Below are 24,147 nucleotides of genomic sequence, written 5' to 3' on the forward strand. Positions count from 1 at the left end.
TTCACCACCACCTTCTCGAGGGAAATTAGGGATGGTCAATAAATGCTGGCACCCACATCCCACTAACAAACATTTGAAACAAAATCCATATTCTGATCTATTTGTGCCACAATACACATTGACTGTTAATGTCCTAAGTAGCCATTCGATTGCAACAATATGAAGTACGCACAATGAACTGGCTATTCTAGCAATGCCCGCATCCTCAGAGTAAATAAAAATACTGGATTAAATACCCACAGGGAAAAGGGATCTCAGCCGCTGACGTGATTGACCAAATGGCTGCCTTCTGGAGTGAAATGTCTGTGGCTTTGATCCATCTATTTTTGTGCTCGCTTGTTCTTCCATATGTCTGCCTTGAAGCTCGGGCCCATTATTGAGACGATCAGATGCTGCTTGCAATATGTGATGCCTCAGTACTTTAATGCTCGCATGGTTTGTGAATGTTGCAGCCTTTTAGTTCCGCTCCCAGTATTCCTCAGCGTTGCCCTATGGCAGGAATCTCAATGTATCAGCAGCCTGTCCCCGAGAGGAGGCTTTTAGTAATTCTGACTGAAGAGCATGTCCCCATCCCCCAGCCCCTCACCACCAGCTCACTAGCCAACCCTTCAGCAGCTCGTTCCGACTGAGTATGAGGACTCTTACAAATCAGCAGCACAGAGGGAGGCCACTCCGTCCATCATGCTTGTGAAAGAGCCAAACATTAATTCCCACTCTTGTACTCTTTCTCTTGAGCATTGTCTCATTTCCTCATGCTCCACTTATTGCATACACTGTGGTCCCATACCCTCTATCCCAAATCTATACCTCCCTAAGGAGGGGCTGGTTTAGCACAGTGGGCTAAACAGCTGGCTTGTAATGCAGAACAATGCCAGCAGCGCTGGTTCAATTCCCGTACCAGCCTCCCCAAACAGGTGCTGGAATGTGGTGACTAGGGGCTTTTCACAGGAACTTCATTGAAGCCTACTTGTGACAATAAGCTATTATTTTCAGGGGCTGGTTTAGCACAGGGCTAGATTGCTGGCTTTGAAAGCAGACCAAGGTAGGCCAGCAGCACGGTTCAATTCCCGTACCAGCCTCCCTGAATAGGTGCCGGAATGTGGCGACTAGGGGCTTTTCACAGTAACTTCAGGGGCAGCACGGTAGCATGGTGGTTAACACAATTGCTTCTCAGCTCCAGGGTCCCAGGTTCGATTCCCGGCTTGGGTCACTGTCTGTGCGGAGTCTGCACGTTCTCCCTCTGTGTGTGTGGGTTTCCTCCGGGTGCTCCGGTTTTCTCCCACAGTCCAAAGATGTGCAGGTTAGGTGGATTGGCCATGTTAAATTGCCCTTAGTGTCTAAAATTGCCCTTAGTGTTGGGTGGGGTTACTGGATTATGGGGATAGGGTGGAGGTGTGGGCTTGGGTAGGGTGCTCTTTCAAAGAGCCGGTGCAGACTCGATGGGCTGAATGGCCTCCTTCTGCACTGTACATTCTATGATTCTAAACATACTCTCTCTGCCCTATTCCATCACCCTGTATCCCTTTGCATCTCTCTTGTTCCACAGCCGTTGTCTTTTACCCTCTCAAGCAATCTCATTGGTTGTTAGAGGTTAATCACCTCATCCCCAGGACATCGCTGCAGGAGTTGCTTCGGCAAGTCCAAGATCGAACCATCTTCAGCTGCTTCATCAATGCTCTTTCCTCCATCAGAAGGTCAGATGTGGGGTGTTCACTGATGATTGCTGTAAGTCTCCTTCCTGTCTTTCTTCTTTGTTCCCTTTTATTTTATTTTATTGTTTTGGTCCGTGAATCAATAATCGGGATGTGCCTTTAAGGAGAGAGAAGAAAGCAGAAGACCCAAAGTTAGGCTGCTTGCTAGAATACTGCACTCTCAAGCTGTGGGTTTGTCTATAAAGTGTAAAACGCTGGGCAGCGATTTTTGTTACATCCAATCATTCATGGGGTACTAGTGTTTCCCAGTTGGTCACATTGCTAAACTGACAGTCGTCAGAATCAAAGAAAAGCTCACAGATTGACTTGCCTTAGTAAAATATTGAATGGACAATCAAATATTCCTAAGCAGAATAAAAGTCAAGAAGCTCAAAGAGTTCAAACTACCAGCTGTTGGCAGTTTCAAAATCAAATGTTTTCGTGTGATGACCATTTTCGTAGTCTGAATCAATATGTTTACGAGATGCTAAATAAATACAGGTATTTTCATTTCTTAAGACTCTATCATTGTCAAATAAAATTATAGTCTTTGATAGATCTTTCTTGGCTTCTCACAATCATAGTCATTGCATCATAGGGTTGGATTCTCAGTTGCCCGACGGCGATATCGTAATTGGCGATCGGGCGGAGAATAGACACCGACACCCAAACCGAGGCTGTCGCCGGTTTGATGCCGATCAGCCATGCTCTGCCTCCTCGGAAATGGCAAAATCGCTTCAAGCGCCGCGCACCGTTGCAATGCCGTTAGCGCGACATCGGCAGGCCCTCCCGTGATGCTCCGCTCCCGATGGGCCGAGGTCCCGATGGGCGCGGCTCACATGTGGTCTCAGTGGTCGGGAACCTGGGGCGAAATTCTCCGGAAACGGCGCGATGTCAGCCGACTGGCGCCCAAAACGGCGCAAATCAGTCGGGCATCGCGCCGCCCCAAAGGTGCGGAATGCTCCGCATCTTTGGGGGCCAAGCCCCAACCTTGAGGGGCTAGGCCGGCGCCGGACGAATTTCCGCCCCACCAGCTGACAGAAAAGGCCTTTGGTGCCCCGCCAGCTGGCGCGGAAATGACATCTCCAGGTGGCGCATGCACGCGGGAGCGTCAGCGGCCGCTGACGGCATTCCCGCGCATGCGCAGTGGAGGGAGTCTCTTCCGCCTCTGCCATGGTGGAAACCGTGGCGAAGGTGGAAGGGAAAGAGTGCCCCCACGGCACAGGCCCGCCCGCGGATTGGTGGGCCCCGATCGCGGGCCAGGCCACCGTTGGGGCACCCCCCGGGGCCAGATCGCCCTGCGCCCCCCCCCCCCCCCAGGACCCCAGAGCCCGCCCGCGCCACCTTGTCCCGCCGGTAAGGTAGGTGGCTTAATCTACGACGGCGGGACAGGCATTTTAGCGGCGGGACTTCGGCCCATCCGGGCCGGAGAATTGCAGGGGGGGGCCGCCAACCAGCGCGGCGCGATTCCCGCCCCCGCCAAATATCCGGTGGTGGAGAATTCGGCAACCGGTGGGGGCGGGATTCACGCCAGCCCCAGGCGATTCTCCGACCCGGCGGGGGGTCGGAGAATCTCGCCCCTCGTGTGGTGTCTGCGGACTGTGTCCAGCGCCGCCACACTTGGGCGGGATCCCTGCTGCTGGCCGGGGAGGGGGGACGTCCGTGAGGGTTGGGGGACTGATGTGGGGTGGCCATGGGTGGCCTGTGGGTTCGTAGATGGCGGGTCGGGTCCGTGCACGTCCCGCCATGGTGTACGGCACGACCACTGCAGGTCATCGCGGTGCACATGAGCAGGCAGGGACCCGCCCATTCTCCTGCCGTTTTCGGCGCGTGTGCTGGGACTTTCACTCGGTGCTGCTGCTAGCCCCTCTCCGGTCCTGGAATCGGGGAGGGGTCGCCGACGATTTTTCAGTCGTAGAACTCCCGCGAGTTTTCCGTCTTGCCGGCACTTTGCTGCTGAAATGGAGAGTCCAACCCATAGAGTTTTACAACACAAAAAGGGGTCCTTCGGCCCATCATATCCATGCCAGCAATCAAGCACCTCTATATTCTAACCCCATTTCCCAGCATCTGGTCCATAGTTTTATCTGCAATGGCATTTCAAGTGCCCATCTACATACAGCTTAAATGTTGTGAGGGCTGCTTCCTCTGCCACCCTTTCAGGCAGTGAGTTCCAGATTTCTCCCAGCCTCTGAGTGAAAAAGCTTCTCCTTAAATCCCCTCTAAATCTCCTGCCTCTTATCTTAAATCTATACCTTCTGGTCATTGGCAAATCTACTAAGGTCAAATGTTTCTTCCTATCTACCCTATCTATGTTCATCATAATTTTGTTCACCTCAATCAGGTCCCCCCTCAGCCTTCTCCACTCGAAGGTGAACAACCCCAGCCTAACCAGCCTCTCTTCATAGCTGAAACTCTGCAGCCCAGGCAACACCCTGGTGAATCTCCTCTGCACCCTCTCTAGTGCAATCACATCCTTCCTACACTCTGACAACCAGAACTGCTCACAGTACTCAGCACAGTGATTAGCGCTGCTGCTTCACAGCGCCAGGGTCCCGGATTTGATTCCCGGCTTGGGTCGCTCTCTGTGCGGAGCCTGCACGTTCTCCCCGTGTCTGCGTGGGTTTCCTCCAGGTGCTCCGGTTACCTCCACAAGTCCCGATAGACATGCTTGTTAGGTGAATTGGACATTCTGAATTCTCCCTCAGTGTACCCGCACAGGCGCCGGAATGTGGCGACTAGGGGCTTTTCACAGTAACTTCATTGCAGTGTTAATGTAAGCCTACTTGTGACACTTATAAAGATTGTTATTGTTACCCTAGCTGTCACCAAATGAGCATTTTATACAGCTCCATCATAACCTCCCTGTGCTTATGTTCTATGCCTCGATGAATAAAGGTAAGTATCTCATATGTCTTCTTAACCACTTTATCTACTTGTTCTGCTACCGTTAGGGATCTTTGGACATGAACAAGGTCCCACTGGTCCTCTGTACTTCCCAGTGTCCTACCGTTCATTGTATATTATTGCAGCCTTGTTGGGCTCCACCAAAAATGCATCACCTCACACTTTTGACGGGTAAATTCCATTTGCCACTGTTCTGCCCATTTGACAGCTCTTTTAGATTGTCCTTTAATCTTAGACTTTCCGCCTTGCAATTTACCGCACCATCAATTTTCGTGTCATCTGCAAACCTACTGATCATACCTCCCACATTCACATCCAGATCATTAATGTACATTACAGACAGCATGGGATCCAGCACCGATCCCTGCGGTACACCACTGGACTCAGGCTTCCAGTCACAAAAGCCATCACCCTCTGCTGATGTTAGAGTATAATCGAATCCCTACAGTGCAAAAGAGACCATTCAGCCCAATAAGTCTGCACTAACCCCTGCAAGAGCACCCCTCGCAGGCCCACTCCCCCACCTTATCCCACAACCCCACCCAACCCATATACCTTTGGACACTAAGGGATAATTTTAGCATGGCCAATCCACCTAACCTTTTGTTTTATTTGTTCTTGGGATGTGGGCGTCGCTGGTTGGGTCAGCATTTGTTGCCCATCGCCTAATTGCCCCTTGAACTGAGTGGCTTGCTAGGCCATTTCAGTGGGGGGCAGTGAAGTGTCAATCGCATCGCTGTGTGGGTCTGGAGTCACGTGTAGGCCAGACCGGGTAAGGACGTCAGATTTCCTTCCCTGAAGGACATTAGTGAACCAGATGGGTTTTTATGACAATCGGCAATGGTTTCATGGTCATCATTAGACTTTTAAATCCAGATATTTTTTTTGATTCAAATGTCACCATCTGCCATGGCGGGCATCAAACCCGGGAACCCAGAGCATTACCCTGGGCCTCGGGATTTCGAATTGCAAAACATGCAGAGCGAGATGCACCAGTTACGGCAGGAAGCGACGGCCTGCTCGAGGTTCCCGAAGCGAGGGAGCAGCGGAGGCAGAAAAGTGACCAGCACTCATAAGGGTTAGAGGTTTGTGACCACTGTGGGGGAGGACATTCCAAGGACACTTGCAGGTGTAAAGAATTCAGGTGTTTCAGATGTCAGAAGAAAGGCCATTTACAAGCCGCCTGCAGACTCGGACAGTCTACGACAAGTTCGCCCCGCAAAAATTGCGACTCCAGTCGACAAACTTGAGGAAAACACTGAGAAAAAAACTGAAGTATTGTGGTGAACGGTTACTGTAACACTGTACCCTTGTCATCATGTAAGGTGATGTCCCCTTTAAGCCCGGGCTTGGAACCCAGGGGAGCTCCGCCTCCGGCTCCGCCCATCTGGGAGCCGTATATAAGGGGCCGCCTTGTGGGCAGTGCAGCTGTTAGCACACGTCTCGGCACTAGTCTAGTTCTTAGTTTACTAAAGCCTTCTTTACTGTTTACACTCTAAGCGTCGTTATTGAGGGTACCACAAGTATACAAGATTACCATGATGTGATGAAGTAAAATGTCCCCCTTTGAGATTGTCATTGCCACAATAGTGGATGAGCAAACATTTCAATTTCTGAAGGGGCGGCTGCAGCCTGTTAATCTCAACAGTACATCGGCCACCTCAGCCACCTACACTGGAGAGACACCGAAGGTATTGGGGACGACATCTATACCAGTTTCATACCAACAGCAGTTAGCCCAGCTGCCATTAATCATTGTGAAGGGAAAGGGACCCAGGTTGGCTGAGGAAAATCACATTGAATTGGTTGGAAATATTCAGCATCACTGACTGCGTTTTTCAGGAGCTTCTACGGAAATACCACAAGGTCCTCCAAAGAGAGTCAGAATGCATCAAAGGGGTGATCTATGTAGAGCCAGAGACAACACCAAAATGTTTTCGCTCCAGACCTGTGTCTTATGCCATACCCCCAGAAAGTGGAGATGGATTGAAGCATCTGGAGGTAATTACTCCTGTACAGTTTTCAGAATAGGCCGCACCCATTGTGTTGATGCTGGACCGTACAGTCCGAATCTCTGGTGATTATAAGATGACGGTGAACAGGGCTGCTAAAGTAGATTTAAAAAACTATCCCCAGGATAGAAGGTTTATCGGCCAAGTTGGCAAGAGGCCTTCAGTACAGCAATTTGAATTTAAGTCATGTGTACCAGCAGCTTGAGCTGAAAGATGTGTCAAAAAGTTTGTTAGCCACAAATACCCATGAAGGCCTGCCCCAATATTCAGGCTTGACTTTCCGTAATTTGTCAGCCTGTGCTATATTCTGTCACACAAGAGAGAGCCTTTGGCAGGGAATTCCGAAAGCTGTTGTGTATCTGGACAATGTCCTAGTGACAGGGGCAACACCAGAGGAACACAGAGAGAATTTGGAAGAAGTCCTCAAGAGGTTAAAAGAAGCTGGCATTCGGTTGAAGCGAGAATAGCACACGTCTCGGCTGATTAAGTCACGTATTTAGGTGTCAGAGTTGAGGTGAAGGGCTCACACCCGCTCGAAGACAAGATAAAAGCAATAAAAGGGGTCGCGGAACCTAGGAACATGTCGGAATTGAAGTCCTTTTTCGGGATGGTGAATTCTTATGGCTGCTTTTTACCCAATCTGTCTACCATTTTGGCACTCCTGCAACAACTGCTGGACAAGAACCAACAATGGAAGTGGGAAGATTCCCAGAGGAAGTATTTTGATCAGGTCAAGCAGGCCCTGCAGTTGTCGGCTTTGCAAGTCCATTTCAACCCAGATAAACCCATCGTTGGGTGATGCGATGCATCAGCGTATGGTAACGGTGCGGTATTCTCACACAAAATGGAGGATGATGTGGAAAGGCCAGTCGCCTTCACATCCAGAACACTGTCAGATGCTGAGAGGAAATATTCCCAAGATTGACAAAGAAAGGCTGCCTGTCATTTATGGCGTAAAAAAATTTATTAAAATGTTTATGGTCGGCACTTTATCGTCGTCTCGGACCATAATCTGTTCCTTGTCATTTTTTTGTGAAGGTAAACCAGTCCCACCAATAGCATCAGCCCGAGTGCAAAGATGGGCACTGCCCTTGGCTCTATACTCATAAACCTTTCAGCACAGACCGAGAACACAGGTATCAGATGCTTTGAGCAGGCGTCTACTGCCACAAACTATTTCTGAGCCTCCCACTCCACAGAAGATTGTCCTAGCTCTAAATTTTCCTGACCTATTTCATCCTGCCACGTTTAGGAGTGGACCAACAAAAACCCTTGTGTTGTCAAGAGTTAAAAGGATGGTTCTTACAGGCTGACACTTGAGAAGTCAGAACAGATTAAGCCATATGTGCACTGTAGGGACAAAATCACGTGGTAAGACGGAGTTCTCCCTTGGGATTGCCGTGATAGTGATTGCAGCCTCTTCTTCAAGAATTCCTCAGCGGTCATCCTGGGAAATCTAAAGTAAAGATACTGGCCGTGAGTTACGTTTGGTGGCCAGGCATCGATAAGGACAAGAAGATCAATCGATGTGAGCATTGTCAATCTCAACACAATGTTTCATCTGCAGCAAGTTTGCACCCTTGGGAGAGGCCAGGGCATCCATGGATGTGGTTCCGCATCGACTTTGAGAGTCCCTTTTTGAGTGTGATGTTTTTGCTTGTCGTAGATGCCCATTAAATGTCCAGCCTATGCATTCGACTACTGCAGCAGCCACCGTGGATGAGCTTCACCAAATCTTTGCCATCCACAGCCTACCCGAGGTGATTGTCTCAGACAACGGTACTGCCTTCGCAGCTGAAGAGTTTCAGCTCTTCGTTAAGTCCTCTGGGATCCAGCACATAAGGAGAGCTGCCTACCGAGCAAGAGGGTAGCCAGGGAAAGGATTGGCCCACTGAAGGATAGGCAAGGGAATCTATGTGTGGAGCCAGAGGAAATGGGCGAGGTACTAAATGAATACTTTACATCAGTATTCACCAAAGAGAAGGAATTGGTAGATGTTGAGTCTGGAGAAGGGTGTGTAGATAGCCTGGGTCACATTGAGATCCAAAAAGACGAGGTGTTGTGTGTCTTAAAAAATATTAAGGTAGATAAGTCCCCAGGGCCTGATGGGATCTACCCCAGAATACTGAAGGAGGCTGGAGAGGAAATTGCTGAGGCCTTGACAGAAATCTTTGGATCCTCACTGTCTTCAGGGGATGTCCCGGAGGACTGGAGAATAGCCAATGTTGTTCCTCTGTTTAAGAAGGGTAGCAAGGATAATCCAGGGAACTACAGGCCGGTGAGCCTTACTTCAGTGGTAGAGAAATTACTGGAGAGAATTCTTCGAGACAGGATCTACTCCCATTTGGAAGCAAATGGACGTATTAGTGAGAGGCAGCATGATTTTGTGAAGGGGAGGTCGTGTCTCACTAACTTGATAGAGTTTTTCGAGGAGGTCACAAAGATGATTGATGCAGGTAGGGCAGTGGATGTTGTCTATATGGACTTCAGTAAGGCCTTTGACAAGGTCCCTCATGGTAGACTAGTACAAAAGGTGAAGTCACACGGGATCAGGGGTGAGCTGGCAAGGTGGATACAGAACTGGCTAGGCCATAGAAGGCAGAGAGTAGCAATGGAAGGTTGCTTTTCTAATTGGAAGGCTGTGACCAGTGGTGTTCCACAGGGATCAGTGCTGGGACCTTTGCTCTTTGTAGTATATATAAATGATTTGGAGGAAAATGTAACTGGTCTGATTAGTAAGTTTACAGACGACACAAAGGTTGGTGGAATTGCGGATTGCGATGAGGACTGTCAGAGGATACAGCAGGATTTAGATTGTTTGGAGACTTGGGCGGAGAGATGGCAGTTGGAGTTTAATCCGGACAAATGTGAGGTAATGCATTTTGGAAGGTCTAATGCAGGTAGGGAATATATAGTGAATGGTAGAACCCTCAAGAGTATTGAAAGTCAGAGAGATCTAGGAGTACAGGTCCACAGGTCACTGAAAGGGGCAACACAGGTGGAGAAGGTAGTCAAGAAGGCATACGGCATGCTTGCCTTCATTGGCCGGGGCATTGAGTATAAGAATTGGCAAGTCATGTTGCAGCTGTATAGAACCTTAGTTAGGCCACACTTGGAGTATAGTGTTCAATTCTGGTCGCCACAGAAGGATGTGGAGGCTTTAGAGAGGGTGCAGAAGAGATTTACCAGAATGTTGCCTGGTATGGAGGGCATTAGCTATGAGGAGCGGTTGAATAAACTCGGTTTGTTCTCACTGGAACGAAGGAGGTTGAGGGGAGACCTGATAGAGGTCTACAAAATTATGAGGGGCATAGACAGAGTGGATAGTCAGAGGCTTTTCCCCGCGGTAGAGGGGTCAATTACTAGGGGGCATAGGTTTAAGGTGAGAGGGGCAAGGTTTAGAGGAGATGTACGAGGCAAGTTTTTTACACAGAGGGTAGTGGATGCCTGGAACTCACTACCAGAGTGGAAGCAGGGACGATAGTGACATTTAAGGGGCATCTTGACAAATACATGAATAGGATGGGAATAGAGGGATACGGACCCAGGAAGTGTAGAAGATTGTAGTTTAGTCGGGCAGCATGGTCGGCACGGGCTTGGAGGGCCGAAGGGCCTGTTCCTGTGCTGTATATTTCTTTGTTCTTTGGTTGTTCTTTGTTCACACCAAAAGGGCTGGCTGAAAGGGCTGTCCAAACTTTCAAAGCATCAATGAATAAACAAACTAATCAGTCACTACTGTTTCACGGACATCTTGTTCTCATACAATTCACTCCCCGAGGAACTGAAGAAGATCAATATTAGTAGATAAATGGTGTTGGGGAAATTGATGGGATTGAAGGCCGATAAATCTCCAGGGCCTGATAATCTACATCCCAGAGTACTTTAGGATGTGGGTCTAGAAATAGTGGATGCATTGACAATCATTTTCCTGTATTCTTTAGAATCTGGAACAGTTCCTACAGATTGGAGGGTAGCTAAGGTAACCCCACTATTTAAAAAAGGAAGTAGAGAGAAAACAGGGCATTATAGAGCAGTAAGCCTGATGTCGGTAGTGAGGAAAATTCTAGAATCCATTATCAAAGGTTTTTTAACAGAGCACTTGGAAACCAGTGGCAGGAGCGGACAGAGTCAGCATGAATTTACGAAGGGGAAATCATGCTTGACAAATCTACTGGAATTCTTTGAGGATGTAACTAGAAGAGTTGATGAGGGTGAGCCAGTGGATGTGATATATTTGTACTTCCAGAAGACTTTTGACAAAGTCCCGCATAAGTGATTAGTGAGTAAAATTAAAATGAATGGGATTGGGGTAGTGTATTCAGATGGATAGAAAACTGGTTGGCAGACAGGAAACAAAGAGTAGGCATTAACGGGTCTTGCTGCGAGAGGCTGTGGTGATCAGCCATGATCATAATGAATGGTGGAGCAGGCTCAAAGGGCGAAAAGGCCTCTTTCTGCTCTTATTTTCTATGTTTCTATGTCACCACTGGGGTCACCCCAGCTGAGTTGTTAATGGGCAGGCACCTCAAGACCCGTCTCAACCTCATTTTCCAATTTAATGTACGTGCACAACCTTGGAAGATTAGTTGCCAGGACTGGGCCAGTATCCCTTACTGTAATTCTCTTTGTCTGAATATAATTGTAATTTTTTTTTAAAACCAATTTATTTACTGTTATTTATTTTTAAATTTAGAACACCCAATTCATTTTTTCCAATTAAGGGGCAATTTAGTGTGGCCAATCCACCTAGCCTGCACATCTTTTGGGTTGTGGGGGCGAAACCCACACAAACACGGGGAGAATGCGCAAACTCCACACGGACCCAGAGCTGGGATCGAACCTGGGACCTCTGCACCATGAGGCTGCAGGGCTAACCCACTGCACCACCGTGCTACCCTGAATATAATTGTAAATAAGAGTTTTTCTGTTTTTGTATTTCAGTGATCTGTAAGGGAACTTAGTAGAGGAGAAATGTGGTAGTGTGGTCCCTTTAAGGGGCGATATTTTGTGGACCGCGTGACAAGCCTTCAGCCATGGGGCAAGGCACGTGAAAGTTAGCCTATGAGGTGTTTAGGCATGGATCTGGCTGTTGGGGCTTGGCCAGAGTTAGCCTGGTCATCGTGGGATCAAGACCTGTAGTAGTTGTGCTGTTTAATGTATATAGTTCTTCTTAGTTCAATAAACCTCTGTTGTGTTTGAACATTGCCTCGTCGATCACCTCACAATGTAACAGAGTCCAGGTTTTATTCTGGTAAATCTACACTGCACTCCCTCCAAGGCCTTGCCAATATCCTTCCCAATGTGTGGTGCCTGTCCTCAGTACCCCCGGAGTAGGCTAAGCAGAGATTTGCACAGCTGAAGCATGACGTTACCTCCCTTGTATTCCAATCCTCGTGGTATGCCAGCATGCTACTAACCTTTTCAATTATTTTCTTAACAATGCTGACTGGGAAAAACCTGGATATGAGGTGGTTGCTGGGATATGGGAGACAACATTTTCTGGTATGGCTTGCGCACGAACAGTCAGCGGGAGTGAGATTTCAGCCAGAGTGAGGGTATTGAAAATTTGGCACTGAGGGTGAAATTATTGGGAAGTCTTGGTTAGTGTTTTCTTTAAAAATTCAGTAATCTGGTTAAAAGGGCACTAAGCAACTGACCCAGTTAAATGAGAGGCAGTTATCTGTCAATCAATTGAAGCCTGATTAAGGTCTCAATTGGGGTGATTACTTAGGAATTTTAAACTTATGTGTGAGACATCGCAGCTCACCTCAGCTGTACATAAGGCAGTAGGTTAAGCAAGTGCATGTCCAAAGAGCTTCCGCATGACCAGTCAGCCAGAGTGAGGGTACTGAGAATTTGGAGCTGAGGGGGAATTTGGTGCTATGGGGAAAGAAATGCTCATCAGAAGTTAGGTGAGGGCAGTGCAGTCGACATTGTCTACATGGACTTTAGCAAGGCCTTTGACAAGGTACCGGATGGAAGTTTTTTGCATAAGGTTAAATCTCACAGGATCCAGGGTGAGGTAGCCAATTGGATGCAAAATTGGCTTGACAACAGAAGACAAAGGGTGGTTGTAGAGGGTTGTTTATCAAACTGGAGGCCTGTGACCAGTGGTGTGCCTCGGAGCAGTGCTGGGTCCACTGTTATTTATATTAATGATTTGGATGAGAATTTAGGAGGCATAGTTAGTAAGTTTGCAGGTGACACCAAGATTGGTGGCATAGTGGACAGTGAAGAAGGTTATCTAGGATTGCAATGGGATCTTAATCAATTGGGCCAGTGGGTCGATAAATGGCAGATGGAGTTTAATTTGGATAAATGTGAGGTGATGCATTTTGGGAGATCGAATCAGGGCAGGACCTACTCAGTTAATGGTAGGGAGTTGGGGAGAGTTACAGAACCAAGAGATCTAGGAATATAGGCTGATAGCTCCTTGAAAGTGGAATCGCAGATGGACAGGGTGGTGAAGAAGACATTCGGAATGCTTGATTTCATTGGTCAGAACATTGAACACAGGAGTTGGGTCTTTCTGAAGTTGTACAAGACATTAGTAAGGCCACACCTGGAATACTATGTACAGTTCTGGTCACCATATTATAGAAAGGGTATTATTAACTAGAAAAAGTGCAGAAAAAAATTACTCGGATGCTACTGGGACTCGATGGTCTGAGTTATAAGGAGAGGCTGGATAGGCTGGCACCTTTTCCCCTGGAGGATTGAGGCTGAGGGGTGGTCTTATGGAGGTCTATAAAATAATGAGGGGCATAGATAAGTAGATAGTCAACATCTTTTCCTAAAGGTAGGGGAGTCTAAAACTACAGGGGATAGGTTTAAGGTGAGAGGGGGGAGATACAAAAGGGTCCAAAGGGGCAATTCTTTCACACAGAGGGTGGTGAGTGTCTGGATCGAGCTGCCAGAGGCAGTAGTAGAGGCGGGTACAATTTTGTCTTTTAAAAGGCATTTAGACAGTTATTGGGGTTAGATGAATATAGAGGGATATGGGCCAAATGCGTGCAATTGGGACTAGCTTAGTGGTTAAAAATTGGGTGGCATGGACAAGTTGGGCCGAAGGGCCTGATTCCATGCTGTAAGCCTCTATGTCTCTAGAACTGCGACCAGAGCTGCAGGAGGGTGAGCTAAATCTCTCCAGGGGTGATTCAGAGCCTGTAACTTTGCAAGTAACTAATGTGCACAAAACCCCGGTTATTTAATCTCCCATTGAGGTTTTTAAAGAAAACCATCAATCAAAGCAATTCACACTTTATCATATATGCTCTTCAAACCTTAAGATTATTAAAAGACTTTATACGGAAGTCAGAGATAGGAACTATTTCCTCTGGTGGTGGAGTCCAAAAAAAGGAGTTATAACCTCAAGATCAGAGCTAGGTGCTCCGGGGGGGCAGTGGTATAGTGGTACTGTTGATGGGTTCGTAATCCACAGAGCCAGTTTCGAATCCCACCAAAGCTGATGGTGGAAATTAAATTGAATAAAAATCTGAAACAAAAAAATCAAGGTTTTAAAAAAACCACCTGGCTCACCAATGTCCTTCAGGGAAGAAAATCTGCCATCCTTACCTGGTCTGGCCTACATGGGGCTCCAGGCCCACAGCAATGTGGTTGACTCTCAGAAGCCCTCCTCTGGGCAAACCACTCAGAACAAGGTAACAAATACTGGCCTTAAAAGAACAAGGAAGATGCAGTCCAGCTAACTAAATGAATGAATTCCTCAAGGCATTCTCCTGACACCTAATATGTAAAAGGATGCCAAAGAGCTTGATTACCCTGAAATCGAATAACGATGTTGGAGAGCAGTGGTGAACATGACGGTGTGGGAGGAGAATATGTCCCATTGAAATGGTTAAATGTGTGACAGTAAAAGAGCTGGAGTTGCAAACCGCTCCATGAAAAGCTCAGCAAAATCACACACAGCCGAGAATTTAATCACAGACTGAAATGAACTATTTGTCAGAGTCATAAACCTAATGAAAAGTTGCTTGCGCTTCCCAGTGGGTACACCTCTGTGAAATCCATCCTTTCCCTGCTCTACTTTGGATCCAAAATTAATCAATTGCTTCTTTCAAAATAACCACAGAGCTGCTGAAAGATTCTCGCAGTCTCTCCTGAGTGAAGATCAGCCATGCTCCATTTCCTTGTCAGGACCTAACGATCGCTACTTTTGCATGTCTATATATGGTCGTTCAGCACAGAGAGGATCTGCATTCCACCATGTGGGTGAGACATGTATTCAAAACCCTGCCTACGCTCTGTCATGCACAAGTAATAATCTTTATTGTCACAAGTAGGCTTACATTAACACTGCAGTGAAGTTATTGTGAAAAGTCCCTCGTCGCCACATTCCAACACCTGTTCGAGTGCACAGAGGGAGAACTCAGAATGACTTACGCCGGGGCAATTTTTGGGGGCGGGGGAATTAGGAGGACGGCGGGGGCGGGATTCACGCCGACCCCTGGCGATTCTCCCACCTTGCGGGAGGTCGGAGAATCCTGCCCTAAATGCTTCTGTTGCAATGTGGGATTCATATTAATGGCTGACTTGATTTGCTGCTGTTCCTGTCTTGACGATGGAATCTGTCGTCTGCTTTGTTGGCTTAATTGCTAATTATCGTTCAGAGTCGTAATGAAAAGTGGCTTGACTTTCTCAGTAGTTCTATGGAACCTACGGCCTGGTCAACAAGAACAACAACCTACATTTGTATAGGGCCTTTAACATAATGAAATGTGTTAAGTTGCTTCACAGGGACATTCTCAAACAAAATATAACACTGAGCTGCATAGCGAAATATTCGAGCAGAACGATTAATGATGGATGCTCAAACGGAGCGCAGACATCTCGGAGGTTCGTACGGCTGGAGGAGATTGCAGAGCTGGAGAGGACCCAGATTATTGAGGGTTTGAAAGCAAGGATGAAAATTTTAAAATTGAGACTTTATTTGCCGGAGCCAGTGTAGGCCAACAAGCATACGCATGGTGAATGGGACTTGGTGAGAGTTAGGACATGGGAGGTGTAGAAGGGACTATAGTTGGCAGAATAGTTGCCTTAATACCCTGTATTCATTTTAACCAGCTGCCTGACTATATTTCATGGAAATAGGCACTTGGCAAAGCATGATGGATATTTGCCTTATTTCAGTCAAGAAGTTCTGTATGAAACAGTCAGAAGGTCATACAATGTAAACAAGCGTACAGCTGCACATTGTTTTGCTGACAGCGGACAATTATTATTTTTCTTAGGCGAGGAACTCAAGGCCTGTTATTAAACTCTAACTCCGGTCTGCTCGCTTTTCTGTCTTTTTGCTAATCTAAAAAATGCCTTTTGTCCTAGATATTGCTTACTGTATCATATAAATTGCTTGCCTTACCTTTGTAAAGCGGGGACATTTGGAATGACTGTGGTCTCTCTAATGCCCCTATGAATTTCGTGTGAAATAAAGGACCTTTGGCGAAAACTCGAAGTGCTGACTTATAATTTCTTCAACAAATTGGTGTAGTTGTGCAGTTTCCCTAATTTAACAGGAAGTGAACCTGGAAACGAATCTCTAAACAGGACTCTCTCAGCTGAAAGGGAGAGAGCCATTGCACGACCCCAAAGGGGGGTCTGCGGCTCGGCTGCCTTAATTACTGGCCAGTGACTCATGCTTAGAGAGTTATCTTAATTAATAAATTAATGATAGCTGCATGAGAAGAACAAAGGTGCCTTAGAGACCAAAACAAAAACTGAACATTCAACAGGCTTTGATATTTGCAAAAAGACAAACACCGGTGTGCGTTCCCTGTAGAATTTGTAAAAGGTTTCCGCGGTCGTTATTATTGTTATATGTATATGCTCTAAAGTATTTTTCAGAAGGAACGATGAACAATAAACTCGACGCCCCCCCATAGGTCATCCCGAAGCCTCGGTAAAGACATCTGGAGCGAGAAAGAAGGTGAACTCCTTAAAGAAGACAGATAAGGGAGTCAAAATTAGTAAGAAAATGAAAAGAAACAATAGTAACGGGCAGCACGGTAGCATTGTGGATAGCACAATCGCTTCACAGCTCCAGGGTCCCAGGTTCGATTCCGGTTTGGGTCACTGTCTGTGCGGAGTCTGCACATCCTCCCGTGTGTGCGTGGGTTTCCTCCGGGTGCTCCGGTTTCCTCCCACAGTCCAAAGATGTGCAGGTTAGGTGGATTGGCCATGATAAAATTGCCCTTAGTGTCCAAAATTGCCCTTAGTGTTGGGTGGGGTTACTGGGTTATGGGGATAGGGGGGAGGTGTTGCCCTTGGGTAGGGTGCTCTTTCCAAGAGCCGGTGCAAACTCGATGGGCCGAATGGCCTCCTTCTGCACTGTAAATTCTATAAAGAAATGGAATGAGGTAGGAAAACCTATATGTCCCGCATAGAAATCTAATGAATCTGACCCCCTCTCCGAAACGAAAAAACGTGAGAGTAAGAGTAAATAGAAGATTAAGGTAAAAGCATAACAGATGGGTTCCTATCTAAAGGGAATTCAGATTTGTCTGTTGCCATGAGATAAGACTAACGCTTAACTGTGACATTTGTGAGCTGTAAGAATCTGTATATTTTGTTTAACCAATTAATTTTAGTCAAAGCATGAAGTGCTAAGTGGGTTGTATTTTTTATCGTCTGTCATTTGAGTCCGAGCTTATAATTTAAGTGATTTGTGTTGAGATTTCTCTAATGCACTGAAACATTGGAAATTGAAATTAGTTTAAAAGAAAGAAAATGCCTTAACGAATAAAAGTAATTGAATATGAAGTTTTTAGATTACGTGAAAAGACTTAAATGGCATCATTCCAAGTTCTCCGCCCCCTTAGGTTCTGCAGGAAACATTAACCATTTCAGCAGACAGTTGACCTTTTCTGAATTGTCTAAGAAAAATATACATCTCTAAGAATAGCTAATGCCTATAAAATCAATCATTGGAAATTGACTTAAATATGTGGTATTTATAGCCCCTTCCCAGGGGATGTTTTGCTGCTTTTAATATACTCTTGGCCAGCTTTAAAAGATGGGATCGCAGTCCTACCTGGTATAAACGGGGACTGGGCTCACAATGATGATCATTTAAAAGAAGGAAATGAGTCCCTTGAACACTGGTTAGCAAATAGGGGGAAAGAGACTATCATGCAAGGGGCCAAGAAGCAAAGTGACATCGGAGAGGTGACACGGGGCGAAATTCTCCGTTATCGGCGGAAAGTCCGCCGATCGGCGCAAAAAACGGCGCAAATCCGACTTGCGTCACGTCGGAAAAATGGGTCGAAAGTCTCCGGCCCGAAATGGGCTAGCAGCGATGTAACGGGATCCGCGCTTGCGTAGTAGTTCATGCCGTGCAGCGTCATACGCGCCGCACGGCGTGACGGCTCATAAGGCCGCTCTGCTCCCCCCCACCCGACCGGAACGCCCAACCGCAACACAAGACTGGATGGCTGGCCGCCGCTCAGCCCCGAGGTTCGAGTCACGGGATGTGGAGGCGCTCCTGGACGCGGTGGAGCAGAGGAGGGACGCCCTGTATCCCGGGCACGGCCGCAGAGTTGCCCCATATCCCCCATCCCCCATATCCCCCATATCCCCCCTTCCCCCATATCCCCCCTCCCCATATCCCCCTCCCCCATATCCCCCTCCCCATATCCCCCCCTCCCCCATATCCCCCTCCCCCATATCCCCCCTCCCCCATATCCCCCCTTCCCCCATATCCCCCTCCCCATATCCCCCACATCCCCCTCCCCATATCCCCCATATCCCCCCTTCCCCCATATCCCCCCTCCCCCATATCCCCCCTCCCCATATCCCCCTTCCCCCATATCCCCCCTCCCCCATATCCCCCTTCCCCCATATCTCCCCTCCCCCATATCCCCCCTCCCCATATACCCCCTCCCCATATCCCCCCCATCCCCCATATCCCCGCTCCCCCATTTCCCTCCTCCCCCATATCCCCCCTTCCCCCATATTCCCCCTCCCCCATATCCCCCCTCCCCCATATACCCCCTCCCCATATCCCCCTCCCCCATATCCCCCCTCCCACATATCCCCCCTCCCCCATATCCCCCCTCCCCATATCCCCCATATCCCCCCTCCCCCATATCCCACCCCTCACCCATATCCCTCATATCCCCCTCCCCAAATCCCCCCTCCCCCATATACCCCTTCCCCCATATCCCCCTCCCCCATATCCCCCTCCCCATATCCCCCATATCCCCCCTCCCCATATCCCCCCTTCCCCATATCCCCCCTCCCCCATATCCCCCCTCCCCCATATCCCCCCTTCCCTCATATTCCCCCCTCCCCATATCCCCCATATCTCCCCTCCCCCATATCCCCCATATCCCCCCTTCCCCCATATCCCCCTCCCCATATCCCCCTTCCCCATATCCCCCCTCCCCATATCCCCCCTCCCCCATAACCCCCATATCCCCCCTCCCCCATATCCCCCTCCCCATATCCCCCCTTCCCCCATATCCCTCCTCCCCATATCCCACATATCCCCCCTCCCCCATATCCCACCCCTCGCCCATATCCCCCATATCCCCCTCCCCATATCCCCCCTCCCTCATATCCCCCTCCCCCATATCCCCCTCCCCATATCCCCCATATCCCCCCTCCCAATATCCCCCATATCCCCCCTTCCCCATATCCCCCCTCCCCATATCCCCATATCCCCCCTCCCCCATATCCCCCCTCCCCCCTTCCCCCATATCCCCCTCCCCCATATCCCCCTTCCCCCATATCCCCCTCCCCATATCCCCCCTCCCCATATCCCCCCTCTCCCATATCCCCCCTCCCCATATCCCCCCTTCCCCCATATCCCCCTCCCCATATCCCCCCTCCCCCATATCCCCCCTCCCCCATATCCCCCCTCCCCCATATCCCCCCCTCCCCCATATCCCTCCTCCCCATATCCCCAAGTGAATCCAGACCTAACCTTAACCTCTGCAATGCACGCGCAACCGATGGTGTGCATTCATATACCTGCCTAACAGTGTTGCCTTTTACCCCTGCCACCCCCCCCCCCCCCACAGGATAAGCGCGCACACAACAATAGGGAGCATGTGAGGACTGGATGAGGCCCCGCTGATGAGAGGCCACTGACCGAACACGAGGAAAGGGCCCTGGAACTGGCTGGCGGATCTGACGACCGGGAGGTTGCTGATGCAGAGGTCGGGGGCGTAGTAGCAAGTGAGCCACCGACAGCCCGTCCCCATATCCCCCCTCCCCTATATCCCCCTCCCCATATCACCTGCTCACTGCCTGATGTCTAACCATGCATGCTTCATTGTGTATCGCAGGACCAAACTTCGAGGCACCCATCCCCGCAGATGCAGACCGCCCGCATGATGCCCCTCGGAGGCCACGGGAGACGGAGAGACCCGGACCCTCCAGCATGCGACGCCTGCAGGATGCCCCTCGGAGACCATGGGAGACGGAGAGACCCGGACCCTCCAGCATGCGACGCCCGCAGGATGCTCCTCGCACACCACGGGAGACGGAGAGACCCGCACCCTCCAGCATGCGACGCCCGCATGATGCCCTTCGGAGGCCACGGGAGACGGAGAGACCTGGAGCAACAGGGAGACGACACCCCCGTCACGTGCGGGAGCGACCACCCAGCGACGAGGGCGCAGCCACAGGCCCCCATCACATCCGAGCCAGGACACCACTACCCAGGACACCATTACCCAGGACACCACTACCCGGGACAGCACTACCCGGGACACCACTACCCGGGACAGCACTGCCCAGGACAACCCTACCCGGGACAGCACTACCCAGGAAGACGAAATACCGGACAGTGACTCAGAGTGGATGGGTGGAGACGAACCCCCACCCCAAAGTGCCATGGACTCAGAGTGGGACGAAGAGCACGACACAACGCCACTGCTGTCACCAACACCCTCCACCATCGCAGAAACACTCACCTCGGTTGGGCACTTTAGTGATGAGGCGTCTGGTACACTCACTGGTGCACACAACACAACCGTCCCGGTACAGCAGGTGGAGGTAGGAGCAGCAGAGGGGCCGGGTGGTCAGAGGGCAGCCCAGCCCAGGCGAACATCTGCCGCCCAGATGGATCCCGGGTTCCTGCAGTTACCACACCCACACATAGATCCGATGCAACCACCGACATGGAGACGAGCGAAGAGGGTGATGGGCGGCTTGCGGCGGCTGCAGTCGCAGGTGGAGGAGTCCATCCGCGTCCAGGAGCTGGGAGTGGTGCCGGTCATGCGTGCCACCCAAGCTGACACCGCACGGGTGGCGTCCGCGGTGGAGGCAATGGGTGCGACGGTGTCAGACATGGGGAACGGTTTGCGAGGCCTGGGGCTTTCCATGCAGGCGGCGTCTGTGGCCCAGGAAATGGCTGCCCTCTCACAGGAGGCCATGAGCCAGTGCCAGCGCCAGATGGCAGAGGCGCTCAACGCCATAGCCCAGTCTCTGCAGGCCATGGCCCAGTCTCAGCAGGCCATGGCCCAGTCTCTGCAGGCCATCGCTGAGGGCGTCGGCGCCAGTGGCCATATGCGAGCCGGCGTCGCACTGTCACAGACAGGGTTTGCCAACCCCCTGGGCCCCATGGCTGCAAACCTGCAGACCCCTGTCGATACCAGCACGGGCCTCCAGGACTGGCAGCGCCAGATGTCGGGGGGGCGTCGGATGGCCAGTCCGTTCGCATCCCCCACCCATGTAGAGGCCTGGGGGCCATCGGGCACCCCGAGGGAGGAGGAGGTGGTGTTGTCCGTCCCGGCTCCCCCTGTAGGGGAGGTCCCGGTACACCGCGACACCTCGGACTCCCCCCCTTCCGTCCCAGGTGCATCGGGTGGGCAACGGGCAGGACAGGCTGGCAGCTCGCCATCCCAGTCGCCCGGGCCGCAGCCTGGCCCATCTAGGCCAGGACGCCCCAGGAAACGGCCGTCAAAGGGATCCAGTGTCAGAGGGCAGGAATCACAGGAGTCCACCTCCAGTTCTGCTGTACCGTCTGGGGAACCACGTAGATGTAGTCAAAGGGCCCGTAAGGCCAAACAATTGGACACTGAGTAAGTTGGCACGGGTGCAGGGCACAGATGAGTTTTAGGGGCTAGGGCACGTGCATGAACTCCTTTGGTTATTAAAGTCAATGTTACACCTACAGAAGCTGCCTTTGTGCTCTGTCCAAAGCGTGCGGGGGTGTCATGTACGTTGAGCGCAAGTGTGTGTGTGAGGGGTGGTCTTACCTCAGCCCCAGGTGAGTCTGCCCCCTTCCCCCTGGGCCGCCATCAACATCCCCCGGGGAGGGGACGGGACCGTGCGCTGCAGTGTCACAGCCGCATGCAGGGATGGTCCGGGTGGATGGTGGTACTGTGGCCATGGGTCAGACATAGTCCAACGATGTAGAACCAGGAGCTCACCGCAGGGCGGGTTGTCATCATCCTCCATGGCCTGCAATTCCACCCGCAACTGTGTGAGCCCGGCAGGTGGATCGACAATGGGGGGGGTGGTGTGCATGCGGGTGGGGTGGGTGGGGTTGGGGAGGGGGGTGAGGGTGCTGGGTGGGTGGATGGGTGGGGGGTGTGGGTGGTCGGCTGTTGCCATGGTTTGCTGTCTGTGGCCATACTACCCGATTCCCACGCCCATCTAGTCAGTGAAGCGGGCGGCTATCAGTCTGTCCCGTGCCCGCTGGGCCAGCCGGTAACGGTGGACAGCCACCCGCCTGTGTCTACCCCGTCTGCCCTGACCATTACCCCCATCCCCCTCATCTGGGGAGGACAGCGCCTCTTCCTGCTGCTTCTCCACTCCGCCCTCCTCTGCCTGCGGCACATCGCCCCTCTGCTGGGCTATGTTGTGCAGGACGCAGCACACCACAATGATTCGGCCGACCCTATCTGATCGATACTGGAGGGCGCCCCCAGAGAGGTCCAGGCATCTGAAACGCATCTTCAGCACGCCAAAGCACCTCTCTATCACTCTCCTTGTCGCTACATGGGCATCATTGTAGCGGTTCTCCGCCTCATTGCGTGGCCTCCGTATAGGCGTCATCAGCCACGATCGCAATGGGTAGCCCCTGTCGCCCAGCAACCAGCCCCTCAGCCGGGGATGGCGTCCCTCGTACATGCCGGGGATGGATGACCACGACAACACGTATGAGTCGTGTACACTGCCTGGGTAACGGGCGCAGACGTGCATGATCATCATGCGGTGGTCGCAGACCACCTGTATGTTCATCGAATAGGTCCCCTTCCTATTGGTGAACACGGCCCTGTGATCTGCAGGTGGCCGCACGGCGACGTGCACCCCATCGATCGCGCCCTGGACCATGAGGAACCCGGCCACGGCAGAGAAGCCCACGGCCCAGGCATCTTGGCTGGCCCGGTCCACGGGGAAGTGGATGTAGCGGTGCGCCATGGCATATAGGGCATCTGTCACTGCCCGGATGCACCGATGCACCGATGTCTGCGATATGCCGGACAGGTCCCCACTCGGTGCCTGGAATGACCCCGTTGCATAAAAGTTCAGGGCCACCGTAACCTTGACGGACACGGGGAGAGGGTGTCCCCCGCCAGTGCCACGCGGTGACAGGTGTGCCAGCAGGTGGCAGATGTGTGCCACTGTTTCCCGCCTCATCCGGAGTCTCCTCCTGCATTCCCGGTCCGTGAGGTCCTGGTATGACTGCCGGGGCCGGTACACACGGGGCGCCCTCGGGTGCCTCCGTTGCCGTGGGGCCGCGACGTCCTCCTCCCCCTCCTCGTCCTGTCGGTCAGGTGTCCCTCCAGCCTGGGCGGCCCCACCCCGGCACGGACCCCCATCCCCCTCCCCGGCACGGAACCCCCCCGAACCTCCACCCCGGCACGGAACCCCTATCCCCCTCCCCGGCACAGACCCCCCCCCAACCTCCACCCCGGCACGGACCCCACCCCCCCAACCTCCACCCCGGCACGGACCCCCCCCAACCTCCACCCCGGCATGGACCCCCCCCCAACCTCCACCCCGTCACGGACACCCCTCAACCTCCACCCCGGCACGGACCCCCCCCAACCTCCTCCCCGGCACGGACCCCCCATCCCCTCCCCCGGCACGGATCCCCCCAACCTCCACCCCGGCACGGACCCCCCCCCCCAACCTCCACCCCGCCACGGACCCCCCCAACCTCCACCCCGGCACTAACACCCCCCAACCTCCACCCCGGCACAGACCCCCCATCCCCCTCCCCGGCACGGACCCCCCTCCCAACCTCCACCCGGGCACGGACCCCCCATCCCCCTCCCCGGCACGGAACCCTCCCAACCTCCACCCCGGCACGGACCCCCCATCCCCCTCCCCGGCACGGACCCCCCCCCCAACCTCCACCCCGGCACGGACCCCCCCCCAACCTCCACCCCGGCACGGACCCCCCCCAACCTCCACCCCGGCACGGACCCCCCCAACCTCCACCCCGGCACGGACCCCCCCCCAACCTCCTCCCCGGCACGGACCCCCCATCCCCCTCCCCGGCACGGACCCCCCCCCAACCTCCACCCCGGCACAGACCCCCCCCAACCTCCACCCCGGCACGG

Source organism: Scyliorhinus torazame, chromosome 3 (assembly GCF_047496885.1).
Source record: "Scyliorhinus torazame isolate Kashiwa2021f chromosome 3, sScyTor2.1, whole genome shotgun sequence".
Taxonomy (NCBI): domain Eukaryota; kingdom Metazoa; phylum Chordata; class Chondrichthyes; order Carcharhiniformes; family Scyliorhinidae; genus Scyliorhinus; species Scyliorhinus torazame.